A 16,751-nucleotide genomic window follows, 5' to 3' on the forward strand; every position below is an offset into this window, starting at 1 on the left:
CTAAGTACTAGAGGAAGGAGAAGGCACAACATAATGACATCATATGGTTGATGTCCTTAAGGGAAAATGATAATGCAAAGTGGGAAAGGCAGGGCTGCAATCAAAAGGTTGATTAGGGTAGATTTTAAAGGGCCTTCAATCCCATGGTGAAGAGCTCTTTTGTTCCACAAAAGAAGGGGGACAAGGAGTAATCTGGATTTTAGAAAGGTAAATCTAGTGGAAATCAAGAAGGATGATTGTCCACAGACAGCCCAGGAAGTAAGTTTTGTGATGGTCTATGTATGAGTGGGGAAAGAAGCTGGAAATGAAGTAGCAAACAGAAAGGAAAAATGGACAGTGAATTTATAAGAATCCTATGTAAGAACAGCATGACTTGGTAAGGAAAAAGATGTACATACTGAGAGGGCAGAATTAAAGATTGTTCTGAGGTTTGCTGATGTATTCTTGTCATGGATTGTCTTGTGTTATAATGTCTGTAATGTGTAGATGATCTTTCTTCTCAAATAACATATATATGTGTGTGTGTGTGTGTGTGTGTGTGTGTGTGTGTGTGTGTCTGTGTGTGTAGTACCAGGCAGTTCCATGATCATGAGGAAAAGGAACAAAAAAATTAGTTATTGGTTATAAGGTTAGAATAGAATCAGTAGCATCGTTCACTTGATAGTGAATTGGCAAATCCTTGCCTGTGACTCCTTGTATTTGTTCCCAAACAATTTGGGTTCCAGAGTCTGCAGAAAGCTAAATCCAGAAGTATAATTCATATCTCTACAGGTTGAGGGAGATGCAGAATTTTAGGCAAGGCACTGCATGATCAGAAGGTTTTGAAGGGAAGAAAGGTAACTACTATCGACTGAGCTTCTGTTTCTATGTTAGGTACTGTGGCAACAATACTAAGACATAGATGTTATTATTCCCATTTTACACACTTGGGACACTAATATTCTTATGGTGACTTGTCTCAAATCACAGAGCTAATAAGTGGATAAGCTGGGTCTGTCTGTTTAACTGCAAAGCCAAAACAAATTCTTCTGTCTCATACTTGTTCCCTGGAGTAGTCCACAAGGCCCACTTCAAATGCTTAGTGTGTGCTCACACACACAAACACAAGTACCTGGCAGCTGATATTCTAAATGCCTCCTAATTGATAAAGCGGTTCTATTTCTCTGTCCATAGAGACTAAAGAGATATTCTCTCAGCAAAGGATAAAAACAGAAATGCGTTGTTCTGCTAAGCTTCTCTCTACCCTAGTAACCTTTACTCCCTTGGCCCCCTGCCCTCTATGACACAAACAATGTTCTAAATGAAGGAATCACTGTCAGATATGACTTTCACTGCTGATCGAAGGCCACCATACTGCTAACTTCTTCATGTCTTTGCTTGCAGTTGGAGGAGCAATTGTAAAACATGATTGGATTCTTCTAGGCCATGTAAGGAACCAAGGGGCCATTTGAACGACAGCCTGCCAGTCCCATAGCAACTCTGTGTCTGACCTAATCAATCAATCAATTAGAGGCATTAGGTCAGAATGTGACACCCTTTGTCACCTTACTATTGGAGTTCCAGTCTCTGAAATACTTTTTAGAGCTTCCTTCTGGAAGTCTGATAAAGATGGTACAGGAAATGGTGCAACCAGAATGATAGAAAGTGGGACAGTGAACATCTGCTGAAAAAAGCACAAGGTGGGATTCATTTCTGTTGAGTCTATAATCCTCCTACAAGGACTACCCTTTACCTTAAGACAAATTCATTTGGTTTTGCAATGTTGATGTGTTTCTTACAAAGTCCTAACAAAAAGTTAAAACTGGTTTAATACTAAGATTTACAATTAACTTCCTAGTAGCCAGGCCTTGCACATTCACTTAAAAAAGACTATTATTATTATTATTATTCCTTTATTACTTTAAACTTGGTAGAAAATTATTTTTTTCAAGTTTTTAAGTTTATTTATTTTGAGAAAGAGACAGAGGGAGTGAGCAGGGGAGGGCAGAGACAGAGAGGGAGACAGAGAAAATTCTAAGCAGGCTCCACACTGTCAGCACAGAGCCCACTGCGGGACTCGAACTCACAAACCACAAGTTCATAACCTGAGCCGAAACCAAGAGCCTGTTGCTCAACTGACTGAGCCACCAGGTGCCCCTAAACTTGGCACACAATTAATAAATATTTTCTGATTAATTCATAAGGACTCTGAGTATCATACTAATAATTACATGGTTTTCCTATATTCCTTATGTATTTTATTTTATACAGTTGTGCTTTCTTATCCCTGGGTTGGATGTAGCATGATTTATTAAGCACTTTATTGTAGCTTTTTGATAAACTATAAACTATCTCACATAAAAGATGAGCTTTATTTTTTAAAGACACAGACTTATTTGTACTTGATTGTGAAGGAATCCTAAGTCACCAAGAGTCATGATGCTGAGAGCCCAGGATGAGGTGGTTTATTTTGCTCTCATTAAAGATTCTCTGGATGGCTTGCTTACAGGGTGAGGCTTTATTTTCCAACATCAAAAATAACTCTTAGCTTCCACTGTACTATTTCACCCCCAAAAAACACTGAAGAAAAAAGAACGCATACGTTTTTGGAATAGATTTCAGAAGAACATGTGGTTAGGGATCGACTGATATCACAGTTTATACTCTTAATTTTTAATAATAACCTCACATAGTTTGAAGTATAACAAATCCAACCATCCCACAAATGTTTGGTCAAAGTCTACAAAGACACTTTGCTGAATGGTTGAAGATGTAAAGATGCGGAAAATATGTTCTAATTTCAAGGACTAACTAGAATGTAATCCTTTCTCACATTTATCTCAAACATACAGAAAATGAAGAAGAAAGCAGAATATTTCACACACTATTAGAAAAACACCAAATGTGAGTCAATACAACACACACACACACACACACACACACCCCAAATCCAGGTATTTTACCTACATTTCACCATTAACCTTGAATCCCCTGAAACTAATAAATGTTTTAAACTCTTGACACTTCCCACTGCCCCCATTTATACCTTTGTTTAAAGGTAGAAAGGGAAAAATAGGTATAAAGATGCCTTAGATCTCAGGGCAACAAGAAAGAGAAATATATAAATATTAGATATATAAATATATATATAGAGAGAGATAGATATATAGAGAGATAGATATAAATATATAAATACATATTAGAAATATATAAATAAGGACTGAAAAATCAGAATTCAGCCTTAGAAATAACTGGACCCTTAACACATGTCTGTTCAACCACTCAGTTAACACGTTAATCCTAAAGTAGATTAATCAAGGCAAAGGTAAGTATGGAGAAAAAAGATAAGGTATAAAGCAGGTATGCATGCATGGTATATGTGTTTAAGTTGAAATAAAATAATGTGGTTTATCTAGCTATACTTTTTTTTAAAGATACACTATTTTTTTTCCCAAGAAGGTGGAATTTATGGTTATGCTAATAACATGAGTTCATCTCAAATAGTATGGTAGGATCATGCTCATTTCCTACATGGTAGTAGTTGTGGGGATAAGGGCAGGTAAGGCAAAATAGCTAGTAATAAAATATCAATGTTTTGAAGTCCAGCAGATTTGGAACTAAATTCCAACCCTATTACTTTCCAGGCCTCTGACCTTAGAAAGTCATTTGACTTCTCTGAACTTATGTGCTGTCATCTGTAAAATGAGAAAAATGATCTTCTCACAAGATTTATGAGTCAATATGTGTTAAACTTAGGACAGTGTCTGGAAGATAGTAAGAGCTCAGTAAATGATGGAAGCAGGGTAGTAAGACTAGTGGTAATAATATGGGTCATTGGAATTGTGGATTGTTAAACTGATTTGGGATAATGACTAATGACATAAGAATTGATTTCAGTTTCTACAGGACTTTTTATGGATTTACATTAAATTCAGAAAGATGCTGGCAAGTGGGGGAAAACAACCTATTTCAAATCATTCTAGGAAAAAAAATCATTGTTGATATTGTCACTTTGCCCCACATTACCTCCTTCCTTCTACGTCTTTCTGGTCATTGCCCCCACGTACTGACTCAGCTCCATTTCTGGTCTTCCTGAGAATCCCTGCCTTGGAAATCCTATGGATCAAATATGTTTCATTGAACAATGCCTCTTCATAGTTTTGTGGTTCTCAACAATCTGGGGTTAATACCACCCAATTTTAGAATACAATCGAGAGCAGATATCACTGTGGCTGTTAGGCTGTACCTGATTTGAAGATGCCATTTCTTTGTCTGTACATTTATTTTTAAACATAGAAGTAATTCTCAAAACATTAAAATTTGCAGTTTTTATTGGAAAAGGAAACCAAAATATCTTACCCCTGAGTCCCTAAGAATAATAATTGGCTGGGCCTGAGTAAGGGTATAGGAGATACCATGGACCAGCATCCATTCCCTCCTCTCTCTTTCCTGATAGAACTATATTGGTTCAGATGTACAAATGCACATAACTTTTTTTAATGTTTACTTATTTGAGAGAGAGAGAGAGAGAGAGAGAGAGAGAGAGAGAGAGAATCCCAAGTAGGCTTCATACTGTCAGCACAGAGCCCGACACACGACTATGAGATCATGACCTGAGCCAAAATCAAGAGTTGGATACTCAACAGACTGAGCTACCCAGACACCCCACAACTGCACATGACTTTTTTAACTCCAGGAAAAGTGACTCTCTCGCAATTTCTGAATTTTCCTTTTTTTTACCCATAAATGTGTTCTTCAAGGATCTGTGACCAAATATGGACTAATGAGATCTTAGGAGTCATTTTCTGGGACTTCTGGAAAAGTTTATTTCTCCTAAATCTTCTGTGAACTTCCCAAACCATCCCTGTCCTTTCTTTTGGATGCTATGTATTCATGATTATGAGGCTTGGAATGGCTGAAGCTATCTTGTTACCATCTTGAAGATAAAGCCCTACAAAAGGAAAATAAAGCTATGGGTATTGGATGAAGAAAAAGAAAAGAGTCCTGAAAATAAATCAATTCAAAATCCCACATTACCTCTGGACTTCCTGTATGCAAGCCAATAGTTCCTTTACTTCATCCATTCTTTGTTAATTGAAATGTAACTAGCATGTTACATTGGTATCAGGTGTACAACATAATGATTCAACAATTCTTGTACACTACTCGGTGCTTGGGAGGATAAATGCAGATCCCAGCTTTCACCAAACAACACTGTTACAATCTTATTGACTATATTCACTATGCTGTACTTTTCATCCTGATGACTTATTTATTTTATAACTTGAATTTCCGTTTATCTATTTCACCCAACTACTCACCCACCTCCCCTCTGGCAACCACCAGAGTATGGTTTTTGTGTCTTGTTTCTTTGTCTGTTTGTCTCTTTTGTTTCTTAGATCCCAAACACGAGTTAAATCATATGGTATTTAACTTTCTCTGACTTATTTCACCTAACATTATGCCCTCTAGGTCCATCCATGTTGCTGCAAAAGCCAACATCTCATTTTTTTTTATGGCTAAGTAATATTCACATCACATCTTCTTGAGATGTATCACATCTTCTTTATTCATTCATATATCAATGAACACAAGTTATTTCCGTATCTTTACTACTGTAAATAATGCTGGAACAAATGCAGGGATATATATATCTTTTTGAATTAGTGTTTTTATTTTCTTTGTGTAAATAACCAGTAATGGAATTAGTTGATTACTATGGTATTTCTATTTTTAATTGTTTGAGGAACCTACAGACTGTTTGCCATAGTGGCTGCACTAATTTACATTCCCACCAGCAGTGCACAAGGGTTCTCTTTTCTCTATACCCTTGCTAACACTCGTTATGTCTTGTTTTGGTTTTTTGTTTGTTTTTTGTTTTGTTTTGTTGGGTTTGTGGGGTTTTTTTATTCTCCCTATTCTTACAGGTGCAAGGTGCTATCTCATTGTGGTAAAGACTCCACCAAAAACTGCTAGAACTAATAAAGTAATTCAATAAAGTCAAAGGATAAAAAAATAATATACAGAAATATGTTGCATTTCTTTTTTTTTTTTAATGTTTATTTATCTTTGAGAGACAGAGAATAAGTGGAAGAGGGGAAGAGAGAGAGGGAGACATAGAATCTGGACCAGGATCCAGGCTCTGACCTGTCAGCACAGAGTCTGGTGCAGGGCTTGCACTCATGAACCATGAGATCATGACCTGAGCCAAGGTGGGACGCTTAACTGACTGAGCCACTCAGGAGCCCCAAAATATATTGCATTTCTAGATACAAATAATTAAATATCAAAAAGAGAAATTAAGAAAACAATCTCATTTAAAATGGGACAAAAAATAATAAAATACCTAGTAGTAAATGTAACTAGGGAGATTAAACACCTGAACTATGAAAACTATAAAACACTGATGAAAGAAATTGAAGACAACACAAATGGAAAGACATTCCATGCTCATGGACTGGAAGAAATAATATTATTAAAATGTCCAATGAAATAAAATAAAATGTCCATATTACCCAAAGCAATTTATAGGTTTAATGCACTTTCTATCAAAATACCAACAGCATTTATCACAGGACAGAACAAATAATCCTAAAATTTATATGGAACCACAAAAGACCCAAAGCAATCTTGAGAAAGAACAAAAATCTAGAAGTAACACAACCCCATATTTCAAGATATACTACAAAGCTGTACTAATCAAAACATATTGGTACCGGCACAAAAATAGACACATAAATTAATGGAACAGAAAAGAGAACCCAGAAATAAACCTACACTTACATGTCAGTTAATCTTTAAGAAAGAAGGCAAAAATATACAACAAGGAGAAGACAGTCTCTTCAATAAATGGTGCTGGGAAAGCTAGACAGCTACATGCAAGAATGAAAATGAAGTATTTTCTTATACCATACACAAAAAAATAAGTACAAAATGGATTACAGACCTAAATGTGAGACCTGAAACCATAAAACTCCTGGAAGAAAACATAGGCAGTAATCTCTCTGACATTGGCCATAGATACATTTTTCTAGATACATTTCCTAAGGCAATGGAAACAAAAGCAAAAAAAAATTATTGACACTACATCAAAACAAAACAAAACAAAACAAAAACTTCTGCACAAAGAAATCATGAACAAAATGAGAAGGCAATCTATTGAACAGGAGAAGATGCTTGTGAATGATATATCTGATAAGGGGTTAATGTCCAAAATGTATAAAGAACTTATACAACTCAACACCAAAAAACAAATAATCTACTTAAAAACGGACAGAACTTGAACAGACATGTTTTTCCTGAAGAAGGCCTACAGATAGATGGTCAACAGATATGAAAAGATGCTTAATATCGCTAATCATATTACCCACTTTGAGTGGTTGCTGCCAGTCTCTGAATTAACAAAAGTGACTAAGGGAGTGGATGTATCCTGTGCATGGCTACATCTCCATAGCGACATCACTTCATATATGTGCTCTGGCCTGCTTACTGCTATTAATTACTTATCAAGCCCAGGTCAGCATTTAAATTTGTGCTTCTTATTACAGACATGTATTGAAACAAATCCTGACCAGAAAAATATCAGGGTTCATGGTATTTTAGGAGTCAGAGTGAAATGTGCTAACTGGTGACTTCTTTTAAAATAGGTGTGATGGAAAAAGATTATCCCAGGAAATACTTCCTACTTTTCTAGGTATATACAATGTTTCTTCTCAGGAAAAGTATAAAATAGCACTTCTAGACAAGGGCTCTGAGATCAAACCGCTTAGATATAAATCCCAATCCTTCAGCTTACCATCTGTTTAACTTGCAGTAAATGGCAACTTTTTAAACCCTCAATTTCTTATGTGAAATAGTGGAATAGTAACTGTACTAAAATTATTGGACAGTTGTAAGAAGAAAGACAGTATACGTAAAGAAGTCGACTTCCTAATTCACATGGAACATGCAACACATTAGTTTTTAAAAACACAAAAAATGACAAATTGACACAAGACAATCAATTAAATGGTTTGTAGCCAACACATCTCAACAAGCAAATGGCTCTTTAAGATTCAATTTAAATCGGGGCACCTAGGTGGCTCAATTGGGTTAAGCTTCGACTTTGGCTCAGATTATGATCTCACTGTTTATGAGTTCAAGGCCCACATCAGGCTCTGTTCTGACAGCTCAGAGCCTAGAGCCTGCTTTGGATTCTGTGTCTCCCTCTCTCTCTGCCCCTCTGCAGATTATGCTCTGTCTCTGTCAAAAATAAATATTATTTTTTTTAATATTCAATTTAAATAATGGTGTATAGAACAAATAGCTACTGAAATGTAAGTGCATATTTTTCTTTAGATTTTTTAACCTAATGCCTTTGACCAACATTATTAGAACTAACTTTTTGTATGAAAAAAAAAGAAAACACAGAGCATTTATATATCTTCATCTTTGTGTGCAAGTATTATATTTATTATGTTGCAGAAACAGCCATTTATGAGCTCGTCTGCTATGCATCAGAATATATATTCAAGATTTTTATCTGAGATTGGATACCTTGGACAGGTCTTGTATGTATTATATATTTCCTAGAGTGGCATTTCTTTTTTTTTTTTTAACGTTTATTTATTTCTGAGACAGAGAGAGACAGAGCATGAACGGGGGAGGGGCAGAGAGAGAGGGAGACACAGAATCGGAAGCAGGGTCCAGGCTCTGAGCCATCAGCCCAGAGCCCAACGTGGGGCTCGAATTCACCGCGAGATGGTGACCTAAGCTGAAGTCGGACACTTAACCGACTGAGCTACCCAGGCGCCCCCCTAGAATTACATTTCAACTAGAATAAATAAACACATAAAAATTAAACATATATGGGATTTTGATTCAAGTAATTAAAAAGAATGATATTCTTTCCAAAAGGCAGGTAATAAATTGTTAGTCACCACTAATCCACTGAACTTTGTTGCTGTGATCATTCAAGACTTAGCATAGGGAATTTTGCATACTTTTACTCAATAAAATTTCGTCAGACATTAAATTAATGTACAGACCTTGAGCAGAATATAAATTAAATTAACCTTTTTTGACACTGCTGCATTTGTTCTCAAAGTTTTAACAAAGAAGAGATGTGGATTGAGTCAGACCGAAGGAGCACTTCTAGGGGCACCTGGGTTGTTCAATCAGCTAAGCGTCTGACTTTGGCTGAGGTAGCGATCTCATGGTTTGTGGGTTCAAGCCCTGCGTCGGGGCTCTGGACTGACAGCTCGGAGGCGGTAGCCTGCTTCAGATTTTGGGTCTCCCTCTCTCTCTGCCCCTCTCCTGCTTGTGCGTTGTCTCTCTCTCTCTCTCTCAAAAATAAACATTAATTTTTTTAAAAAAAAGAATCATTTATAAAGAGCACTTCTGTACATTCCTACTGTTTACTCGTACATGAAGTATATACATTTTAGCAGATTCAGTTTAAAGTGTAAATCAGAGATCTAGGAATTATAATTTAATCTCTAGTTCTGTTAGAAATGTATGATATAAACAATCATATCTGGCTCTTTTAAGATAGTTTCTTGCATAAATATAGAGATAATGCTCATGACGTCTTAACCACCAGATAAAATGATACATTAGATGGGATTATGCTATTAAAAAAAGGAATTAGAGGAAGACAAATTACGATGACTAAAAATTAGCTGTTAATAAGTCATTATTTTGTCTAAAGCACTTGGTTATTTTTTATTTAGGTATAATTTACACAGAATAAATTCATAAACCTTAAGAATACAGCTCAATCAGTTTTAACCAATATATACATTTAGTAAACTACATGCCACTCAAGATATACAGCAGTCCTGTCATCCTAATAAGATACCTCATGCTCTTTCCCAGTCAGTCTCCTCCACTTACTCAAACCAACCACTGTTTTTTGTTAATTTTTAATTTTTTAATTTTTTTAAAGTTTACAGAGGTAAAACTGATATACAAAGAATGGCTCATAATGTGCATGATTTGATGTTTGAACATACGCAACTGCCCATAAGACCATCACCACAATCAAAGGAGGAGACATATCCTACACTTCCCAGAGTTTCCTTGTGTCCCTTTTTGTTTTGTTTTGTTTTGTTTTGTTTTGTTTTGTTTTGTTTTGTAATAAGAACATTTAACCTAAGATATACTCTCTCAACAATTTTGAAAGTACAAAATACCATATTGTTTAGCTACAGGCACTATCATGTAGAGCAGATATCTAGAATTTATTCATTTAATATAACTAAAACTTTATAGCTGTTGAAAGCAACTACCCACCCTCATTTGGCCCCTGGAAACTACCAATGTATTCTCTGCTTCAGTGGGTTTGGTTATATCAGGTACTTCACATAAGTGGAATCATGTAGTATTTGTCCTTCTGTGACAAATGTCATCTAGGTTCATCCATGTTGTCACAAGTGGCAGTATTTACTTCTTTTTTAAGGCTAACATTCCCTTTTATGTATTACTACACTTCTTTTATCCATTCATCTGTGAATAAACAGTTGTTTTTATACCTTAGCTATTATGCCTAATATTGCAATGTAGATGGTGGTATCGATATCTCTTCAAGGTCCTGATTTCAATTTTTTTGGATATATATCCAGAAGTGATATTTCTGGATCCTGTGGTAAAGTTTTATTTTAAATTTTTAGATGTGTCTCCACACTGTTTTTCATAGGTGTTGCACTATTTTATATTCCCACCAAGAGTATACAAGCGTACACAATGTACATGTCTTCACATTTTTTGCCAACACTTATTGTTTTTTTTTATAATAGCCATACTACCAACTGTGAAGTGATATCTCATTATAACTTAGACTTGCACTTCCCTGACTAATTATTAATTATTTTGAGCATCTTTTTATATACCTGCTGGCCATTTGCCTTCTTTGGAGAACGTCTGTTCAAATCTTTTGCCTATCCAGGGAAGTTAGGCAAGAAAAAGAAATAAAAGGAAACCAAATAAAAAAGGAAGAAATAAATTTATATTTGTTTTAAAATGACATAATCCTATATATAGAAAAACATAAAGAGTCTACACACACATACGCACACACACACACACTCACACAAGCCTGTTAGAACTAATAAATTCAGTAAAGGTAGAGGATACAAAATCAGAATACAAAATTCAATTTTGTTTCTAACATTAACAATGAACCATCTTAAAATAATATTAATAAAATAATCTGTTTTATGATAGCATAAAAAATAATAAAATACTTAGTAATAAACTTAACCAAGGAGGTAAAACACTATACATTGAAAACCATAAGACCATGAAAGAAAGGAGACACAAATAAATCAAAAGACATCCCATGTTCATATATTAGAAGAATTAATATTGCTAAAATGTCCATACTACAGAAAGCAACCTACAGACTCAATGTTATTCTCATCAAAATCCCAATGGCATAGTTTACATAAATTTTTAAAATCCTGGGGTGCCTGGATGGTTCAATTGATTAAGCATCCAACTTTGGCTCAGGTCATGATCTCATGGTTTGTGGGTTTGAGCCCCACGTTGGGCTCAGTGCTGACAGCTCAGAGCTTGGAGCCTGCTTCGGATTCTGTGTCTCCCTCTCTCTCGGTCCCTCCCATGCTCATGCTCTGTCTCTGTTTCTCAGTAATAAATAATGTTAAAAAAAATTTTTTTAAATTCTAAAATTTATGTGTAAGCACAAATGTTCCAGAATAACCAAGGTAATCTTGAGAAGGAAGAACAAAGCATTGCACTTTCTGATTTCAAGACATATTACAAAGCTACAGTGATTAAAGTAGTATGGTAATGACATAAAGACAGACATACAGATGAATGGAATAGGATAGAAGGCCCAGAAGTAACTCAACACATTATGATCAACAGATCTTTGACAAAGATGCCAAGAACACAGAATGGAGAAATGCTGGTCTTGTCAACAAGTGATTTGGAAAACTGGATATCCACATACTTAAAAAAAAGGAATTTTCCCCTACCTTACACTATATACAAAAATCAATTCAAAATGGATAGAAGACCTAAATTTATGACCTTAAACTGTAAAATTCCTCAAAGGAAACAGGGGAAAAAGCTTCATTTGTCTTTACAGGGATTTCTTTGATACGACACCAAAACACAGGCAACTAATGCAAACATAGACAAGCAGGGCTAAATCAAAATAAACAGCTCTTGAATAGAGGAGGGAACAATCGACAGAATAAAAAGGTAAATTATGGAATGGGAGACACTGTTTAGAAATCATGCATCTGCTAAGAGATATATGTGAAATTTTAATATGAAAAATAAAGAAGAAACTCCTACAACTCAATAATAAAAACAAGAAACAGATAAAGTAACCATTCTTGTGATTTCCATTACCAGAGATTTGCTCTGCTTGTGTTATAACTTTGTAGTAATGGAAACATAAAATACATAGCATTTTAGGTCTGAATTCCTTCACATAATGTTTCGGAAGTTAACCCATATAATCTGTTCCTTTTTTATTCCCAAGTAGTATTTCATTGTATAAAAATACTATAGTTAGACAGAAGTATTGTTTACAAATTTTGGCTTTCATGAGTAAAGCTACTACGAATATCTTTGTACAAGATTTTGTTGACATGTGTTTTCATTTCTCTTGGATAAGGTACTAGGAGTACCATGCTAGTTTTTAATAATCTAATTTGAACATAGACCCCAAGAGTCATGGGTATTTTAGTACCCACTTAGAGAAATTTAAATATTATTTTCTAAAACCCTTCATTCCACATTGAAGATAGCTTCTTCTGCCAAAGGGGAACATATGTCAAAGGACATGAGTATAAGCTTCATTCAGTAGCAGCTTTCCTTCCTCTGAGCTCCCTCCACATGAGGAAAACAATGGGAAAGGGCCTGTAGGTCATGACCAGCACATTGAATGGATAGTACACTCCAAACATGAGCAGAATATAGACCTGACAGAGTTGATTAAAATATATCTTCAGAGCCAAGGGTGAAAATGGGTATGTGTTTGTATGTATGTGTTTATGTATGTACATAATTTCCCATTTATTTACTTCTATAAATCCTCAAATTAATGGAAATTAAACCATGGAAACAAATTTGATGCTCTCCCTTAAATACCATTATTGAATTTCAGTCTATAAAAAACACAGTAACACAAGTTATCCATGATATAAAAGTACCATCACTTTTATTCCTACTTTGGCTAAAAATAGACAAAAAATACGCAACTGGACTTTTCCCTAATCATTTTATTCAGCAACTTTTCAAGTGGTCTGTGATATCCAGTTAACAATTCTGGAAAATAATGTCTTTCTCAGCTTCATTTTCCAGATCACGGGTTTGACTGTGCAACTTGTTGGCAGAGTATATTATTTTTGTTTCTCCAATTAGCACTTTTCTTATTAATTTTCAAGTTAACATCACATTGTCAAATGTTAAATATAAGGTATATACTTTTATTTACCCCAGGAGATAGAGCATTTTCATTTTGTGCATCACAATGTTTACAGGGGATATGATTTCATACCAAGTATTTCTGACTAACTTGGTCCTGATAGCTAGGGCTTTCCTACTGCTATTAATGAACAACAAGGAGATCAACATACAGCACAAGACAGGGGTCTCTCATTTTGAAGACAGTGCAGACTGTCTGTTATAGGTAACATTTATGCAAACGCAAGTGTTCCAATAAATGCTCAAACTAAGCTGGGAGGACAACCTGGAAGATGATGACAATGAACACATAATAATTTTGGTTAAGTACAGGAATGGAGAAAAAGGACGAGTGTCCAAATACCTAGTATACCAAAAGGCTTTCCTATAAGGAGATAAACCATAGATTTGAATCCCCCATGACTGCTGGCAGAATATGAAATAGTGCTCTTGACCTTGTGGAGTAAGAAAGAAACCAGAAATCTGTCAGACGAATGTACAGTCAGCAAATATCAACTTCTCTCACTACTGCACGGAAAGGGACACAAAGGTGAGAGGAAGGTCTTGCATCCTTTAATTAATAATAAAGAACTTTAATTTTTACTCAACTGACCTTCAGATCTAATGCATTTTTATGGTTAACGTGATCCTATTAGTAAACATATCCTCCCATTACTAAATGTTTAGCAGCTGACTTTTCAGGCTTACTATAATAAGACACAGAATGTACATTACTTTGGCATAGGAGGGGACAGTTGCAACACACAGTACTACTGGGGCACCTGGGTGGCTCAGTTGGTTAAGTGACCAACTTCAGCTCAGGTCATGATCTCACGGTCTGTGAGTTCAAGACCCACGTCAGGCTCTGTGCTGACAGTTCAGAGTCTGGAGCCTGCTTCAGATTCTGTGTCTCCCATTCTCTCTGTCCCTCCCCAGCTCATTCTCTCTCTCTCTCTCTCTCTCTCTCTCTCTCTCTCTCTCTCTGTCTCTCTCTGTCTCTCAAAAATAAACATTAATTAAAAAAAAAACAGTACTACTAAAATTAAGTGATAACATATGGACATATGAAATATAAGTACTAAGATGCAGGATACTGAGCCACAATTTGGAGAAAACATGATTTGGAAATACTTAATATAATTACGCAATGAATAATTTATATTAGAAATTTCTAAACTTCTTTTTATTTTCTAAGTGAAGGCTGATAATGGACCCCACCTCGTTTCTTCTGCCTCATTTTGCCGTTCAAGACTGAGCCAACTGATACTCACACCCATCGTTCAGTCCCATACAGTAACTGACTGGACTGGACTGTTCCAGTCTTGACTGGAACAAAGCATACATCAGAAGTTGAGGCAACGCTATCAGGAGGATTTCAAAATCAAATCTCATCCATCAGGCCCAGGACTTGAGCTCTCTTAAGTTCATTTCAGGCAAATCAAATATTTTTGGATCTTAACTTTTGCTAAAGTTTCAACAGCAAGATTTAACTCATTCATTTCCTGAAATCTCTCCATACTGTGTCCCACTTTTATAAACTAGCTTTCTGGAAACATGGAAGGATGTAAACAAACCTAGGCTCTGAATCTACTCTCTACCCCAGAGGAGGATGTAGCCTTGCCATTACTGTTTGTTTGTTTGTTTGTTTGTTTGTCTTTAAAGAATGATGTACTGAAACAGACCCAAGCTGGCCCCTGATTTTGTTAAGTTTTCAGAAATTTCATGAAATTTTTCTTGAACAAAGCCATCATTAATAATTGAGCTATATAAATGTACAATAAAGTTGATTCTATGAAAAACAAAGATAGTAAATACTCAAAACTTCGCACTTCTGTATTAGTGTCTGAGACTGGCCATAACAAATTACCACAAAGTTACCATAATTTCTGGAGGCTAGCAGCCTAAAGTCAAGTTATTCTCATGCTCACTGTGAAAGTTCAGGGGAAGACTCCTTCCTTGCTTTTTCTAAATTCTAGTGGCCATTGGTAACTTGTGTTCCTTGGTTTGTGGGTGCATAAGTAGTCTCTGCCTCCATCATCACAGGGCCTTCTTCTCTGTGTTCCCTCTATGTCTTCATGTTTGTCTCTCCTCATAGGAACATGAGTCATCAGATTTTAGGGCCCATCCTAATTTAGCATGGCCTTGTTTTACATGCAAACACCCTACTTCCAAAAAAGGGTACATCCATAGGAACCAGGGATTTTAGAACTTCAACATATCTTTCCTTGGGGACACAATTCAACCCACAACTTCCTAATTACAACATTTTACTGGTATATTACTGGGCTTAAAATGTACATGTTTACTTGGTAGCATACACTATAATAAATTGGTAAACACTACAAATCAGGGCTTGATTTAACATTTCTTTACTGCAAATGTTTTCTCTACAGGGCTAGACAGTAAATACTTAAGCTTTGTACACACTATACATTCTTTGTAGCAACTATTTAACTCTGCTATTATACTGTGAAAGCAGATATAGGCAATATATGAACAAATAGGTTTGATAGTGTTACAAGCAAACTTTATTTATAAAGTAGGAAGTGGGCCAGATTTATCCTGTGGGCGATAGTTGGCTGAACCCTAACTTAGACTTAAGAAAGTAATTATAAAATATTAATAATGCAGACAAATTTCAAAGTATGTCACATCTGTGGCTATTACCTTATTAATAGCACACAAAAAACTGAGGAAATATTACCTTAGTGTTTGAAAACTAATATTCAATTCTGTAAAGAAATTGCCTACATCATTAGTGACTGAATGAAGTTCCAAAATACATGTTTTTTGTCTTACTCGTTAATGTAAGTAAGAATGAAAACCAATACTCGAGTCAGAGCTACTACATTAATCAATTGATTACAACCATTTGATAGAACAGTTAGGTAGTTATAAGTTAGTTAAAGAGTTTGGCAAAAATCAGGGGAAGAATTTTCAAGAATCAATTGGCCATGTGGAATTTACAATAATGAGTATTGCATTTTTTTTGTTTTTGGTAAATTGGGCCCTACATATTATTAAAACTTATAATAAACTTATATAGGCATATATATGCATACCTTTTTTTTTCTGGAGAGCCAGCTGTTAAACTTTTGCCAATATACCACTATCCAAACACCTAAGGTTTGTAAATACTCCTGCAAATGGCAGTATATATATTGGAAATGTAAGCCCTGATAGCATGGTGATGTAACTAAAAATATACAGAGAATGGAGTAGTAAAAAACTTTACTACTTCCTAAGATTGGTCATAACTATACTACTCATAGTTCCATTAGCATAAATGTACATGATTAAGAAACTAGAGCCCCATAGAAAGCTACACAAAAGAATAAATCTGCATTGCTTTACTG

The 16,751-nt window shown here is 35.4% G+C and overlaps 1 long non-coding RNA gene across 2 annotated transcripts in view; it reads left to right on the forward strand.

Moving 5' to 3' along the window:
• Positions 1-1,343: 1,343 nt before the first annotated feature.
• The window catches only part of LOC122201462, a 36,597-nt gene continuing 21,189 nt past the window's right edge, over positions 1,344-16,751 (forward strand). For both annotated transcript variants that reach the window (XR_006194178.1, XR_006194181.1), the window contains exon 1: positions 1,344-1,679. This is a non-coding gene — a long non-coding RNA (uncharacterized LOC122201462). The remainder of the gene's footprint in view (positions 1,680-16,751) is intronic.

Source organism: Panthera leo, chromosome A1 (assembly GCF_018350215.1).
Source record: "Panthera leo isolate Ple1 chromosome A1, P.leo_Ple1_pat1.1, whole genome shotgun sequence".
Taxonomy (NCBI): Eukaryota; Metazoa; Chordata; class Mammalia; order Carnivora; family Felidae; genus Panthera; species Panthera leo.